This window comes from Hirundo rustica, unplaced genomic scaffold (genome assembly GCF_015227805.2).
Source record: "Hirundo rustica isolate bHirRus1 unplaced genomic scaffold, bHirRus1.pri.v3 scaffold_616_arrow_ctg1, whole genome shotgun sequence".
Classification (NCBI taxonomy): Eukaryota; Metazoa; Chordata; class Aves; order Passeriformes; family Hirundinidae; genus Hirundo; species Hirundo rustica.
The window spans coordinates 1-8245 of record NW_026690658.1 but is presented as its reverse complement, the minus strand read 5'-3'; the positions used below and the strand labels follow the sequence as shown (position 1 = coordinate 8245).

The following is an 8245-nucleotide window of genomic DNA, read 5'->3' as shown; positions in this document are numbered from 1 at the left end:
TCTAACCATCCTTTATGTAATACAATTCCCATTTTTGGGCTGGCACATGGGCTATTTTCCAGATGTTTCTGGCTCTATCCAAAGCTGCATCCCCGTTACCATCGATTTGTAGACAGCAATCAGATGTGTTAAACTTTCTGTTCTGGAAAAAAAAGAGTCAGAGACTTGCTCTTTGTATGTTTCTTTATTATCAAGCTTGGCCCTGGGGGAGAGCTTGCTTGCTCCCTTGGCAACGCGGAGGAGGAGGAGGAGGAGGACTCCCACACCCCTCACGGGCTTTTTCCCCTTGCCGGGGAGTCCGTTTCGCTCCGCTGATCAGGGGACATCCAGCGATGGGGGACTCCTTCTCAGGTCATGGCAACTAAATAAAGCTGCTTCAGCGGACCCCTGTACCCCTTGCACTAGTCTAAAGTGCGACTTCAGTCCTGGATTCTACTTTGGTTCCCTGCTTTTCAGAGTCTCTTGTTCTTGAGTCGTTCCCAGAATTCCAGCGTTCTTTCTATTTGCATATTCAGACGCTATCCGACGAATGGGAGCAGAGATACAGGTAATAAGGTGAATTCTTAATTAACAAACAAGTAAATAAGGTGATTAATGAATATTAAAGCATGAATAAGGCAAATTCTTTATACAGAACTAGCATTAACAATCTTAATGGAATTACTTAACAATTAAGTAACTAAAACATAGATTATTTGAATAGAACTTATTTATAACAAAACGGGACCCATTTCAGAGGTTAAATATCCCAGGCTATACGTTCCACAGAGAGTAGCAAGTCCCTCGTTACAGGAGCGTCAGCAGAACCTCGGCCATAAAGGGCCATTTACCTTGCACAGCACCCTCAGGAAAACTTCCCACATAAAGAAGAACCGGGCCCCCCTGCAACAACAACCTCGGCGCAACAGAACGCTTTTCCTTCTCCCGCACCGCCCCTTTTCCATGCCGGCAAAAACAATTACTGAGTAGAAATAGATCTCCACCCACTCCAAGGACCGAAGCTCTGCGGCTCATCCGCACGGGCTGACCCCGCTCCGGGGAGGAATCTTCACACAGCCCCCACAGCCCGGCTCCACGTTTCCCCTTGTTCCCGCTGACCTGGAAAGCCACAGGTGAACGCCGTCCCTCGGCCCTCGCGCCCTCGATCGGCGCCGCTCCGTCATCCCAAAGGAACTCCGGCATCCGCCTCTCCGCCTCTCCGCTTTCGCAGCGGCCACGGGCGGGCCCGGGCCGCCGGCGGCGTCGTTCCCCGCGCGGTTCCCCGCGGCGGAGAGGCGAGAGGAGCCCCGCGGAGCCGCGACCCGGGGCCGGTTTCCGGCGCGTTTCGCGCTCCGCCATCGCCCCGCGCCCCGCGAGGCCCCGCCCGCCGCCGGGGCTGCAGTACTGGGCGCCGCCGCAGGGGGCAGCACCGCGCGCGGAGAGCGCCGCTCGCCGCCGTGCCCGCGGGGCTCCGGCAGCAGCTGCTGCTGCCTTCGGCGCCGCTCCGGGCCTGAATCCGCTCCTGGCTCCTGCCGAGGCTCGGCTCGGCCCGGCAAAAACCGGCTCAAAGAGAATTTGTTTCCCAGCAAAAGCGGGGATTGGCTGAAAGCCTTCTTTCCTGGGGGGCACGGGGTTTGTTTTCCCTGTCCCTTCGCAGTCCAGGATACTGCCGGAGCTGTGTTAGGCGGTGGCAGGAGGAGAGAGCTGCATTTATTTATTCTTTTTTATAACTTCTATTTTTAAATTTTTTTACTTTTTGATTTTTGTAATTTTTGTTCATTACCTTTAATTTTATTGAGTATTATTTCTTTATGTTATTTAATTTTTTTGTTTTGTATTTTTGCACAGGTTTTATATTTTATTTCTTCTTTGTATTTTTTTTTACTTTTTATTCTTTCTTTATTTCTTACTTTCCATTAAAAAATATTATTTAATTTTTCTTTTCATGTTATTTTATATTTTTTTGTTTTTAATTTTAATTTTTAACATTAGTCTTTAATATAATTTTTTTACTTTCTTTTTATTACTTTTAAATTTTATTTTATTTTTAATTTTTTACTTTATTTATTTTTAAATTTCATTTAATTTAATTTGTTCATTGGTGTTTGGTTTTTTTTTTATTCCCCTTACCCTTTCTTACCCCAAGTATGTGGAAGTTTGGCTGTTGGCAACAGAGAAATTGAAAAATGACATCCGTGGCCACCCAATGAAGGCCTGGATATAATGGGGAGTGAGACCAAAGCCTCTGTACTTTCTGCTCCATCGAGGAACCTGAAGGGAGAAAGCTGTAAACGTCACGGTGCCGTTTTTTTCCTTTTTATCCCCTAACAGGTCTCATTCTACCCACGAACAGTGTTAGCAGCAGACACTTGATGTCGGGGTGAATTTCAGAGGTAGCAATAAAAGAAAGTAGATTTTTTTATTCTCTAAGTCTTCAAACCTCATTGTTTAGTAACAAAGAAATCTAAAACAAAGCAAACAAAAAAAACAAAAACAAAACAACCCCCCCCACAAACAACCCTCCACCCAAAAAAAACACAGAAAGAGAAATTATGCCATTATTATTTTAATGAGAATGAAATCTTTACCCTTTAGAAAAGCAGGCTCATTTAATTCTAATTAATTGTTGTTCTGATGTGTTAGGTTAATAAATTCCTATCATTTAAAATATCATTTGAAATATAAAGAAATAAACACAAAATTTAAAACTCAATATAAAAATAGGAAAGTATAAATAATAAAAATAGAAATGCAAAATGGAAAAAATAATATCAGTAATATAAATAAATACAACCTATATTATGACATGCTATGTGTATTACACTATATATAACATACATAGATATAAAAAAAAAGGTAATGATAAATATAAATATAATAAATACTAAAAATTAGATATATAGCCAACAATCAAGGCTTTTTTGGTTTGAATTTGGTGAGTGGCAGGGTTCTGGGAGTTGCACTTGGGGGTCTTTTGGATCATTTCTTTGACGGGATTTTTGGGCCCATTCTCTTTTGCCTCCCTTCTCTGCCTGTGCCCGAGCCCGGGCTGTGAGCTCGAGGCAGTGCTGCCGCCCTGTGGACACAGAGCGATACTGCAGCTCCCCCCGTGCCCATCCACGCCGTGCGTGGGAGCCCCAGACTGTGAGCGCGGGTCAGTGCTGCCACCCTGTGGATACAGAGCAGTACTGCAGCTCCCCCCGTGCCCGACCCCACCGCACGTGGGAGACCCAGGCTGGAAGTACAGTGCAGTGCTGCCGCCCTGTGGATGCAGAGCGGTACTGCAGCTCCCCCCCTGCCCATCCCTGCCACATGTGGGAGACCCGGGCTGTGAGCGCAGGGCAGTGCTGCCGCCCCGTGGACACAGAGCGGTACTGCAGCTCCGCCCATGCCCGTCCACGCTGTGCGTGGGAGCCCCAGACTGTGAGGGCGGGTCAGTGCTGCCGCCCTGTGGACACAGAGCGGTACTGCAGCTCCCCCCGTGCCCATCCCCACCGCATGTGGGAGACTCGGGCTGTGAGCGCGGTGCAGTGCTGCCACCCTGTGGACACAGAGCAGTACTGCAGGTCCCCCCATGTCCGTCCCCGCTGCCTGTGGGAGCCCCCGACTGTGAGCCCAGGGCAGTGCTGCCACTCGACCTTCCAAAGATGGCAGCAAAAAGGGCGGGAAAAACACAAGGACCCCGGGTGCATCTAACTGGCTGCCTGCTCCCACCGCGACCATGATGCCAGCTGGGTGCGGTTTTCTGGGGCGTTTCGAGGCACGTGGGCATGGGCTGGGGGCTCAGCGGTGTCGAAGGCAAGTTTCGGCAGTCGATTTAGTCAGGCACCTAAAAGACGAGCTGGGGGGGGAACTTAGTGGTTGTGCCACTCTCAAGATGGTGGCTGGCTACAGAGTACCTGACCTTCCAAAGATGGCGGCAAAAAAGGGCAGGGACAATCAAGGACCCCAAGGTTCGTCTAGTTGACTGCCTGTGGGCTATCCTGACTATGGTGCCACCTGGGTGCAGTTCTCTGTGCTGTTTCCAGATGTGCAGACACAGGCTGTGGGCTCAGTTGCGCCGTGGGTGGATTCAGGCAGTTGATTTAGTCAGGAGCCTGTGAGAGGTGCCAGAGGGGGCCTTAGGGCTGCCACTCCCAAGATGGCATCTCGGCGTGACATGCCTGACCTTCCAAAGATGTTGGCAAAAAGGGCAGGAAAAATCAAGGACCCTGAGTGCGTCTAGCTGCCTGCCAGAGCGCTACCCTGACCACGGCGCCGTGCCCACGGTGGTCGCAGCTCCCGAACTGCTCTGCTGCATGGAGCACCGGTCCTCAGTGATCTCAAAGTCTCCTTGCTTGACCAAAGCATGCTTTGGAAGTTCTTCAGTGCTGTTTCTCATAAATTAAGGTAAATTCCCAAGCATCCCTCAAGTCCTTTCTCACTATGAATTAACATGCAAAGAAAAAGCCGTTCTCCATATTCCATATTCATTCTCCATTCACCATGTGGCCGTTCGTCACCCACTCGACAAATCTTTCCATGATACGAGCTTTTGCACTGCATGAAATTGAGCTAAAAAGACAGAGGACCAAACATGACTCCCCAAAGAATCAATGCAGATTAGTTAGATTCCTTTCAACTCTGCAGCCAGTGCTGATGCAAGCAGATGATCAGTAAAGTTTGCTGATTATTAGGTCAATATGCACTTTACCAAGATCTTACAAATATTTCTAGGAGATGAGGTCTTCTTTCTTCCAATAGTAAGATGGTATTTACAGATGAAAAAGTTCTGCAAAGGAAGATAAAACATGAAGGTCAGTGGAAACCTAAGTGTCACTGGAGTAGGTGCAGGGACACACCGTGACCTTAGCAGCAAAAAAGATGAAGGGAATGACTCTCTGAGGCTCCGCTCAACTTCCTTCTCTCTTATTTAAAGATAAACACAGCTGCCAAAAGACAGCTAAGGGTCAAAAAAAAGAAGCCAAGGAGCAAACTTTGAGGCACAGAGGTCACCTTGAACATCATAGTACCAACAGGTCAGCATATATATATAGAGCGATGAACTAGAAACCAGGAAGTGTCATTCAGAGGTATTTTTCTCCTAACACGATCGAGTGAGCAAAAAATGTTAACAAAATTTAAAAAATGCCAGAATTTTCAAAGTCCTTTTCCTTAGTAAATGACTGCAAATGCCTCTTCCATAGGTGAAAAATAACTGAAGCTGAACAAATTTTTCAGCTTTCTATGAGTACTTTTGAGCACTTACCTCACCAGAGGAGCCATTTTCCACCCTTTTTTTCCATCAAGCTCTTTGAATGGCTCCATCCGCATCACTAGATATAAGCAATAAGAGAGTTTAACACAGAGGTTCTATTTCCAAAAATAGCCATACGATCAGCCACCAAAGCTTACTACCATTTCTTTTTGTTCCAAGCATCATGACTCCCCACAGAGAAGGGATCAGTCTAGCTATTACCAATTTGACTAAAGATTTCGAATGACCCAGTAAGAACTCTAACAAGGCACGAATGAGATGCTACTGTGGAAAACATGAAGCAAGAAAAGTCAAGTATTAAACGTATAGAAATCTGAAAGGGCAACAGGAACCTTCAGACATCTGTACTCCAAAAATGACACATTTTCATAAAATGCTAGCAGAATTTTTAAGAAAAACAACCAAGAAACAAGACCATTCATTTGAACTTAACGTGAATTTATAGCTATAGATAACTTTTTATTTTCCAGCAAAAGACTCTAGGTACTAGGAAATAAAAGAGCCTCTTACCAGAGAACAGTTTACTCACATTTTTGGATTAAAACACCACATCTTTTATGAGGAATGTACGGAAAGGAAAGAAAGATACCCGGCGTTCTCGCAATGCAACTTCCAGCAACTAGGCCACCAATTTACACCCCATTTATATACACATTCATAAATATACTACCCAAGAACTTTAAAATTACAGCTAGAGGTATTAGAAAACTTGTGATTTCTTCCCACAGTAACTCAGCTGGAGTTAATTTTCTTAACTCCTCCCCACTTCAGCTACCCTACAGTAAATTTATGTAATTTCATTATGACCTTGTAATCAGAATGACACTGTTTTAACTACTGACATATTTTCACAGCAGAGAAGAAATTTATATGAGAAAAATGAAGTGCCAACTTAACCTTTGAATTTCAAGAAAATGCAGAATAACGGATAGATTCTAGGAAACTGTTTCTGAAATTTTAATTCTGACTAGTTCATTCAATGTTAAGCCCTCTCCCACCATTATGGGTCATGTACATATAAAATTACATGCACACGTATGTACACGTGTGAGCATATATACAGTTTATAACTTATATCATTGCAGTACTTCATTAAATACTGCCCTAGTATCTTGCCATCTTCAGATTCTAAGAGGAAAAAAGGCTCCACTTCCATCTGGAGGTAAACACAGTATTTATATAACACTTCCTTTCCTGTTACAATGAAACATTAATTAATAAGGTGGTAAAAAGACATCCTATCACCGGTCTGACGTATATCTATTCAGAAGCCGCTTTATATTAGCTTATAACTTTCAAGTCCGGCTGAGAAAGCATATTTTCCAAACTAGATCCAATTTTTTTACTTGGAAAAGAAAAGGATTAGAGCTTTGCAATATAAGCTGATAAACTAAAGTATAGTCTATGTATACTTACAAGCTCCACAGATCCATAATGCTTTCTGCTAAACTCTTCGCCTCTGCAACCCAGATCTTCAGAGACAGAGCTGGAATAGAAACGCTTCATCAGTGTTCACAAGTCAACTAGCCTTACGTTTCCCGCAACGCTATACCCCGCCGTTAAAAAAAATATAATTTCTGCCTCACAAGGTTTACAGCATATAAACTCATCGCTGCAGGGAACACTTCTCACAGCATGCACAATTTCTAGCAGCCATCGCAGTCCGGCTTTCACGTTACTCCCAAAGGAAATGTCCGTGTCCTGACCGGGAGCAAAAGCTACGGTTAAATTAAGTACTTAGGCACGATGAAATCAGAGTTCCAAAGCGGGTGTTGGCTCATAACTGTGTTCAAAATGTAAACTTAATGCTTTAAAGAGGACAACTGCACTATCTAGCTCAGTAAGACCACACTTAGTAGGTTGCTACTGATTTTTCCTGTCTTTTTTTAGCCCACACACAATGAGAAATGAAACCAGTACTTTAAGAGCATAAGGAAACAACAGCATTTCAGAGGTTTCTCTCCACCACCTTAACAAAGATAGCAAACAAAAGTAATCCTAGAACGCAAAGTTCAACATCCACCTGCACTAGCGACCTCACACCATCGTATCGCATTATGCATCAACCCTTCACAAGCTACATTCCAATAATTTGAAGACACAGACCATCTTACACAAACCACACCCTTTGGTATCAAAATCATTTTTCTGACAGCACTCTCAATAACTAAATAACCAGGAGTATATCTGAGCTAATGATTAAAACAAGACTGCTTTACTATCAATATTCTCATTTCTGTCCCAACTCAAACTACCTAAAACATACCTAACCTTTGAAAACTCTAGCAGTCCTTTTAAAAATCAGAATTATACCCAAGAGCTAATCTCTGCTTCTTCTCAACCTAACTACTTTATATCCCACGTCACCCTCTTTGTCATTAAAGCAGAATCTCACACCAACATAAATGCTACAGAGACAACCTGATAAAGATTAGGCATCCTAGCTTCAGTTTAGGCACAGGTAAGATTCACATTATCACACTATTTGCGTAAGCACGTATACTACCTAAGGAATTCTTGCCCGCATACCTCTTTGGCTCTCCATTCCCGGTTCCCACCAAGATTTGTACTCCACTCTCTGACATATCACATCTGCTAATTTAAAAAATGCACTGTGATTAAAATCAAACGTTCATATTAATTTTCTCCATTGAATTACATCCTTCCTCAGTCCGGACCTATATAAGAAAAACGGCTGCTCCAGTTATGATCATTTTAGAGTAGTTTTCATCCTATTAAGATGAACTGCCAGCACTGAAGAGGTTAGTTCACTGGTGCCTCAAATTAGCTGGGCTCAATAATTTAAAATTTACTTACATTACAAAGTATTTAAATATAGATGCACCTTTATTCACATGAATATACCTAACCAGTTTACATGCATTCGTCCAGCATCTACACAGTATACTCCACCTCCCTTTCCCATTTGCCTGGAAAGACAGGTGCAGTTGTAAAAATGAGCAGAAATGCCAAAGAGGAGAGAGGACTAGCTTCCTCCCGTTTCAACAG

General features: G+C 44.0%; 1 long non-coding RNA gene across 2 annotated transcripts; it reads right to left on the bottom strand.

Moving 5' to 3' along the window:
- Positions 1–4626: 4626 nt before the first annotated feature.
- LOC120748147 (uncharacterized) lies at positions 4627–8222 on the bottom strand. 2 transcript variants are annotated; one of them, XR_009208749.1, is made up of 5 exons: positions 7766–8222; positions 6823–6937; positions 6653–6722; positions 5228–5294; positions 4627–4750 (listed from the first exon to the last, which is right to left on the bottom strand). It is a non-coding gene; the product is annotated as an uncharacterized LOC120748147 (long non-coding RNA). The 2 variants fall into 2 exon arrangements; XR_005699311.2 differs by having other exon boundaries at positions 6823–8222.
- Positions 8223–8245: the final 23 nt, after the last annotated feature.